The sequence below is a fragment of the Coregonus lavaretus genome (genome assembly GCF_964263955.1).
Source record: "Coregonus lavaretus genome assembly, chromosome: 19".
Classification (NCBI taxonomy): domain Eukaryota; kingdom Metazoa; phylum Chordata; class Actinopteri; order Salmoniformes; family Salmonidae; genus Coregonus; species Coregonus lavaretus.
Genome location: NC_140006.1, coordinates 35,741,761 through 35,750,584, shown reverse-complemented (window position 1 = coordinate 35,750,584; position 8,824 = coordinate 35,741,761). Strand labels below are relative to the sequence as shown.

At 42.8% G+C, this 8,824-nt stretch overlaps 1 pseudogene across 1 annotated transcript; it reads right to left on the bottom strand.

The window, feature by feature from the left end:
• Positions 1-634: 634 nt before the first annotated feature.
• On the bottom strand, positions 635-7,166 carry LOC311146730 (annotated as a pseudogene). The gene is made up of 11 exons: positions 6,937-7,166; positions 6,622-6,683; positions 6,401-6,529; positions 5,791-5,877; positions 5,397-5,566; positions 4,936-5,003; positions 4,571-4,737; positions 2,896-2,978; positions 2,624-2,776; positions 2,300-2,522; positions 635-901 (listed from the first exon to the last, which is right to left on the bottom strand). The product of its transcript is annotated as an uncharacterized misc_RNA (transcript).
• Between the last annotated feature and the right edge of the window lie 1,658 nt (positions 7,167-8,824).

Genomic DNA, 8,824 nt, shown 5'->3' with positions numbered 1-8,824 from the left:
CTGTATAGCAATGATCAACAACCAACTTTACAGAGGTTGAAGAATTTAAAAATGATTAATGTGCAAATATTGTACAATCCAGGCGAGCAAAGATCTTAGGGACTTACCCAGAAAGACTCACAGCTGTAATCGCTGCCAAAGGTGATTCTAACCTGTATTGACTCCGGGGGTTGAATACTTATCTAATCAAGATATGTGAGTGTTTTATATTTTTTACCAACATCTCGTCGCCGGATGAAATGAAAATGACCTGCAATCTAGGCAATAACTGGGACAATTGTTATTTATTTTTTATTTTGACAAATGTTAGAATTTTTCTTCCACTTTGACAGAGTATTTTGTGTAGATCATTGACAAAAAATGACAATTAAATCCATTTTAATCCTACCTTGTAACACAACAAAATGTGGAAAAAGTCAAGGGGTGTGAATACTTTCTAAAGGCACTGTAGGCTGTGATGTAAGTCAAATCTTTATAATTAGGAATTAATTTAATAGGATCTCTATGGTCAAATCTGTGTGGTGTCATAATAAGCTGAAATCTTCAATGTTTCCACATAATGATGTTTTGTGATTTTATAATGATGTGCGATTTTTTGTCAGATGCCTGCCTGGTACGATGACAGGTACAGAGATCACAGGCAATCCTGGAGACACCTGTGGACAAAGGCCTTCTCACTCTCCTCAAGCCGATGGGAGAAACTCAAGTCCAGTAACCTCTTGGCCAGAAAGACGAGGCGGGGGGCTAGTACAGCCCTCAGAGGCCTTGGGTTGGAGGGGGAGCGCAGGCAGTGGTGGAGATACCTAATGACCTGATGGACCCTTATCCGTCCAGCCAACAGAATCAACTCCTCCTTGGATATGGATGGACCTGGAGCCTGAATGATCCTCCGAGACACTGGCTGTTAAGAATAAGAATAATAATTTTAAAAAATGATTTTATAAAGATTTCTAGTTGAATGATAGGGCAAAATGTTGATTTCCACTTAAATAGACACTCAACATTTCTGGTAAAAATTGTTATAAATTGCTGAGATGTACTCACTTTTGAGGACACAAGCTCAAGTACATAGTACAAATATTATGAAAAATCATATATATTTTTTTCCTATTCAACAAAAGTGGGGCAATAGCGCTTGAAATGACTGAAATGCTTTTAAATATAGTAACAATCAAATTATAAATTACTTATTATAAGATTTCATATAACTGTAAAATAAATATGGTCGTACCTAGTGACAGTACAATATTACCACTATTTCATATAACCAAAGATTTTTTATAACTAACCCAAGATAGACCGCAATGGGAGCAAATTAATCATAGTGGACAGAACAAGCATGGAGGTGGGCAGAGCCAAGCGTATTCTAGCATGTATTTGCATATTTCCATTAGAGAACGCCTACTCTGAAGTGTGCATGTGCAATAACTAAATTCGCCCTTCCACTCCTAAACAACGCAATTTTTTAGAAACTTTGGCAAAGGGTAAAGTCTACAAAGCTTAGTGCACTCTGTTCTTAATATATTATAGTTTTAGGAACAGAAAACTGTATTAAGATCAAATGTTTCATCAATGATAAAATTAGCAGAATGTTGGACAAAATCCATCACGCTCCGTCTTTGGTGTTGAGTGGAAATGCCAACTGGATGCTTCAGATTTATACATCAAGTGAAACATCTGGCTCATTGTTCTTTCTTTGCTATAACTGCCAACAGATCATTTTCTCCTAAACGTCCACTGAGTGAGGCAGAGACCCCATTGAAATGTGTGTTGACTCGTTACAACTTCAGCTTCAAGGACTCAGTGATTTCCTCCTTCTGTGATTAAGAGAAAGTGATCTTACTAAATAATCTTTTTAAACTATATTTTAATGTTGAGAGCTAAATCCGTCTGAGAATATCACAGCGAGATAAAACTAGTATTGTTGCATCCACTAGATTCTCCAGTTTCATATGCTCTATTGCAAGTGCAGCTGTGAGTTTCACAGAAACAGGAAATCGTTCCTTTGTCTGGATAGGCCAGAAAATGTGACACATCACGGCCTATGCAAATGTTGGGTCTGAAACCTGACATTTCAAGTCAGTCCCGGTGGGAGAGGAGAGCAGAGAGATGGGGCTTTCTTGCACTATAAGACATGGGACCCTACAACGTTCACAGAGCACTTTGTACACCAAAATGTCAGTCAGAACCGATCCAGAACCGCTCAAAGTCCCCCAAATACATCTAAGAGGACATGTGTTGGTGTGGACAGGTGTATATGAATGAGTACATTTGTCAGTGTGAGTTGGCGTATGCTTACCTGGACACAGGCCCCCACACTGAACTTGGCCTGTTGGCCACCAGCCAGGAAAGAGACAAACACGTGTTCCTGTCCCAGGACCCTCACCCCCAGGCTGCGGTTTAAAGACAGGAAGACCGGCCGCAGGGGGGTGGGCGTCTGGCTTTGGCCTCTCCAACTCCACCTTCTGATCCTGGCCCCCGCATCATTCAGACACTGACCTCCTGATGCGTCCAAGCTCAGCCTGGGATACAGACATAGTGACGTTACGGCCAGGACATTTTCCTGAATAAGTACACCTTTTTTATTACCAATAACCAATCACAAAGAGTGGCCCCGTCTTACCAGACATTACCGTTGCCGTGGTAACATGTGGCCCTGCCATCAGATTGGAACAGTGCCCTGATTGGCTGCCCAAGGGAGTGGTCATTGTGTACAATGCATACCCTTCCTCTTCCATCAGAGATTATGACCAGGGCCAAGAAGCCAGAGGGATAGCTGTGTGGCATGATGATAAGGATGGACGATACCCACAACAAAATATGCATTGCCGATTATTACATGATCGTAGAGTTAAAATCTCCAACAATGAGTTTACTTATGTTGTGAAAGGATACAAAACCTGGGCAGAACCATCTGGGAAGACTGTGAGAAACTTGCTCCCACAGGCATAATACTTCTCCAGAAATCGTGCCCCATCCTGCCAATGGAATCCATATACAAAACGCATTTATCAGTTAAGATAACCTGTATTCATAAGTATTTTCAGGTGTTACCACCAGTGGCGTGTGTTCATGGGCCAAGGGAAGCCAGGCTTCCCAAAAATATTTGACCAATAAAAAAAAAAATAATAATAATAATTGATCTTTCGTCTCTCTCTGTGTTTTCATAATTTTCCATCAATTTGCAAGTGGCTGAATCTCACTAGAGAAATCATCTGAGCGAGGGAAACAGCGCCCCTCTGTCTTAGTATGTGTAGCCCATGTATCTGATGCTGTCTGGACCTAAAGAGTATAACATGTTGCCGCCGTAGCATTTGATTGATTGATGCCAACTAGCGTTTGGCCTTCCTTGATAAAAAACTATAAAAGAACTAGCCAATCAGCGTTGAGCTGAGCTCAACTGTGGGCTGTCCTGGTGCAACAAAACGGCCCCCAAGGGAGGTCAGTTTGGATTTGGCTTCAGACCAATCAAATTACTTCCATTGCAAAACGTGATTTTCAGAAAAACTTGTCAGTTTCTGGTCTGCTTGTGTTGATGGCCTTTCCTAAGCCATGGATGGAGATGGGGATTTGGACTTGTGGTTTTGACGTAATTCTCTGTACAAGCCAATGATTATGACTGTGATTCTGATCTAACAATAAATTCATATGTTGTGCCACTGACCTGAGACGATTGAAGCTCAATATATAGCCTAGTAGGCTCACATTAACTAGCTAGCTAACTTAGTGGCTCATTGTTGCCCATGCAAGGAAGTTAGGCTAGCAAGCATTTTAGCTAGGTAGCTTATGACAACAAAAACTAAAAGTGTACCGTATGACAGAGCCATAGACCGTTTTGACAACATGAAAGAGAGGAGGATGGCATGTTTTGTTTTACTTGCGTGAGCGCGCACACACAGAAATCAGTACCATGGACAGCCGCATGATATTTAGCAACATTGATTGGACAAAACTGTTTTTGGTATCTTTACGTTTTTCTTTTGTGTGTATATTAAACTAAGCATATATAGCCTTGTTGATTTGATGGTCTTTAAATGTTTAAATTGAAATGGTGCTGGAATAGTGGAGGCAGTGTCTTTTTGCTGACTTGCGGTAACTCTGTGGTTCTAAAGCAGCAGTTGTTTAGTAAACTGTCGAAAACAGTAACTTGTTTGACCATGCTGCAGGTCATATAACTGTTTGTATGCATAATTTGCTTTGTGGACTTCACCAGACAGATGTTGCTCTACGGTTTTGTGATTAAACAAACTTATGTGTAGTTTAATTTATTACGCCGCTGTGTGACTGTTGTCTTTTTGTTGTCACGGCCTTATTGTATATCGCGGTGGCGTATGAACGAAAGGGTTATAGAGCAAACACAATTATCACATCATAATTTAGGTTGTAATATGGCTTTTTTACTGGCTTGGCTTCCTCAGTGATTTTACCCACGCACCGCTACTGGTGACCACATGATGGCACATGCATCATGCAAAGCTGTACACTAGTATCTCTGCACTTGTCTTGCTACCTCATCCATCATGTTGTTATGTTCAAAGTAAATGCAATAAAGGTTAAAAGTAATTTGTACCTGATGTGGAGAAATGCCAAACTCAAATGACTCATGGTCATAAAGGGGGTCTCCATTTTCTTTTTCCAGGTCCTCCTCAATCCCAGGATGTTGTGTAACAGTCCACTGTGCCTCTTTGGCTGTACAGGTGGACAGCTGGTAGCTGATGGTCCTAGAGAGGGGTGTGTCTATGAAACAGGACAGCAGAGCAGACAGAGGTCAATGACATTTCAACTCCATCAGTTCAAAGTTAATGGAAATATATGGCTTTTAAAAAATATATATAAAAATGAACATCCTGAATGAACTTAAAGCGATTAATTGATCATTTCCACAGAAAACAGACTCATATTTAAATGTGTGTTTCTAAACTGTTGCGTACTCACAGGTATCTGCAGATCGGAGGGTTGACTGTGTGTCCTGGTAGAGTCTCTCTCGCTCTTGCTCCTGCTTTCTGAGGAGGAAGAGGCGGAGTTTGCTAGTGATGTGCTGGATTTCAGTCATTCTGTGTGCAGGACTCAGGAGAGATGGGCTTCACACTTTTGGAACCATTTTGTTAGTCCTAAATTCAAACTCCACCATCCGGCACACAAGGCAAGCTCAATCAAGCACACCTGATTATGCTTATGGGATTGCAGACTATTCTTCCCAATCCCAAAGCATGGAGAACAATAGAGAGTCAGACACTAAGAAAATAATAGCAGATGCAGATTATCCATTAGTAAGGATAACCAATGATCCAATAATATATAGGCAGCAAGCTGCCTTAGGGTCACCAGTTTCCTAGACAGAGAATCAGATGCACATTTGTCCCTTATGTTGACCTTTAATCCATGACCCCTCATACCTGCGCTCCTCTCTGTCCCTGGCCTGGGCCTGCAGCTCCTCCTCCTCTCTGGTTGGCTGATTGTCAGGTGGGAGTGTTGCATCATCCTCCCGATCAGGTCTCTGCAGTGCAAGCCACCTCTCATTGGCCAGCATCTCACAGAGCTGCTGGTACTGGGCACAGCAGAAGAGCTGTGTGTGTGCGAGGGCATGTGCGTGAGATAGGTCATTAAAGAGAGAAATTGAGTAAGGTAGGGTGTGTGTGCATGCATATGGAGTGTGGGGAGGGGCATATCATAAACATCATGTGTCCTGCTTTGTTCCACACTTCCTCTGTTCTAATATTCCCCATCACCTATTCAGGTGATGCTTGTTGCAGGGCGTTTCATTTTACCATCCATGACATCCAGCCTTACCTCAGGGTCCTCTGCAAATGCTGGACCAAGTGGAGGCCTTGCTTTCTCTCCACAGTACTCACACATCACTGGAGAGTCCCTGAGAGGCTGGGGCAGGACAACAGGGGGGAGTGATAAAAGATGATCACACAACGGATCACTTACAATAATACAGAGTTATACACTGTATCCAAAAATGGCTCAGGTGTGCTATTCACAATTTCTATGACATACAGTATATGGGTTGCACATTATATTCATAACATCACAATGCCAGTTGAATTTTTACATTTACGTCATTTAGCAGACGCTCTTATCCAGAGCGACTTACAGGAGCAATTAGGGTTAAGTGCCTTGCTTAAGGGCACATCGACAGATTTTTCACCTAGTCGGCTCGGGGATTAGAACCAGCGACCTTTCGGTTACTGGCACAACGCTCTTACCCACTAAGCTACCTGCCGAGTGGAAGAGATCTTCCTAGATAGAAGAGCTGGGTTTGAAGGGCGATCCTTTGTGACTTTTCATATTCCGATCATTAGTCCCTGGCTGACACATGGAACTAATAAACTGGACTATGAAGAGATGAGGGAGATTAGGGTGTGGTAGTGGACAGATGGGTAAAGTGTTGTACCTCTGGGAGGACATTCCTTGGGTTTGGGGCTTGGTCCTGGGACTCCCTCTTATATCTAAGAACTCCCAGAAAACCAGAAGTGGGAGGTGGTGGACAATCTAAAGACTGTACATATTCATCTTGTAGCCCCTATAGAGAAAACACATAGGGAGAGAAAATAAGTAGTCAGGGAGAGAAGGAGAACAAAACAAGACCTGTCTTAGATTGTACATTTCTCTTACATGGTTATCCATGAGCAGAATAACTTCATTGAGTTCCTGCTCTAACCTAGAAGACTCATCATCTGAAAAATAGACAAATAGACAACATAACCAATTCAGTATGACATGAGACATCGTTCATACACAGCGTTCACATGTAAATCTGTTGCCATTTCTTAAAAAAATTAATAAATAATCTGAGTGGTCTTCTTGCGACTTTGGTTTCAATTAGTGACATTGATCTCATGCATCCTCCAATAATCTCACCCACTCAATTAATCAAAGTTCAAACTAAGCCCAGAACTATACATGGAAGGATATCAAAAACTGTTCCACCTGTCGCTGTGTCTCGCACTTGCTCCTCTCCCTCATTGGGCAGAGTAGTGACATCACCATCACCGTCCATACGCCAGCCTTGATTTTGGACACCTGCAACTTCCGCCTCCATTACTTACTTTTCAGAAAAAGACAGACAGTCACAGAGGTAGACATTTACACACACGGTCATGCATATGCCTAACCAAATTCATACAATCACTGCAGTGTTGTGCCTGGTCAGACAGCATGTAGCTCAACTTGCTGATGTTGTCAGTAACCGTGGAGATGAAATGGTTGCGCAGGGCTTTCTGGACCTAATATCTAACCAGGTTGCCTAACATTACACATTCCAAAATAAGAGACAGCAATAGCATGCTCAGTCCTAGCAGGTGGGTGGATAAAAGCTAGGTGTATTATTGTTGTAATGTAGTTTATGAAAGTTAAATCAGGAAGGCTGGTCTGAATGCTCCTTTAACTTCATCAAGCAGCATAACATAATTCACTCTTTCCTATTATACGGGCATAGTGGGAATGAATACAAACGTATCATCAGCATAGTATCTCGTTCTTTTCCTCTTCCTGTTAGCCATGTGCGCACGCTTGCTGTTACCTATGGGCTCCTTTTTAGCAATTATCACTTTCCTCTCTCTCAACCAATGGGTGTAAACCTTGGGATGTATTTATATGTCAACTTACCCATGTTCTCTCACTTGCTGTGACAACCATCCACCTCTCCACCACCCCCAGCTATATTACCCTTAAGGCCCGTCATTGAAACTCCTTTCCCCCTAGCGGGGGGTTTCTATGCCAGCTGCACAGCAAAACGCTAACTGTCATTAGCATCTGACGAGGCCATACCCCAAATTATTTAATACAATTCCATATTGCATTCTGTCTCTGTTATTCATTTTGTTAAACCTGTACTCGATTGAATTGTGATTTATTCGGCCTGTATAACACCTTCACAAACTAACATTATTTTGCCTGGTTGGCCCTGTCCGGGGGTATCGTCGGACAGGGCCACAGTGTCCCCCGACCCACCCCTGTCTCAGCCTCCAGTATCTATGCTGCAATAGTCTATGTGCCGGGGGGCTAGGGTCAGTCTGTTATATCTGGTGTAATTCTCCTGTCTTATCTGGTGTCCTGTGTGAATTTAAGTATGCTCCCTCTAATTCTCTCTCTCTCCCTCCCTCCCTCCCGGAGAACCTGAGCCCTGGGACCATGCCTCAGGACTACCTGGCCTGATGACTCCTTGCTGTCCCCAGTCCACCTGGTCGTGCTGCTGCTGCAGTTTCAACTCTTCTGCCTGCGGCTATGGAACCCTGACCTGTTCACCGGACGTGCTACCTTGTCCCGGACCTGCTGTTTTCCACTCTTTCTGTCTCGACCTCTGAATGCTCGGCTATGAAAAGCCAACTGACATTTACTCCTGAGGTACTGACCTGTTGCACCCTCTACAACCACTGTGATTATTATTTGACCCTGCTGGTCATCTATGAACGTTTGAACATCTTGAAGAACAATCTGGCCTTAATGGCCATGTACTCTTATAATCTCCACCCGGCACAGCCAGAAGAGGACTGGCCACCCCTCAGAGCCTGGTTCCTCTCTGGGTTTCTTCCCTGGTTCCTGTCTTTCTAGGGAGTTTTTCCTAGTCACCGTGCTTCTACATCTGCATTGCTTGCTGTTTGGGGTTTTAGGCTGGGTTTCTGTATAGCACTTTGTGACATCTGCTGATGTAAAAAGGGCTTTATAAATACATTTGATTGATTGATTTGTGGGAAAAGTATCCTTCCTGCATTTAGCTTCATTTAAATTGTTTACATAGTAGGCTTACCAATTTCAGTGTCCTACTCTTTGTCCAAATATCCGGTTGACTGTCGCACAGCTTTGACTAGATGGTATA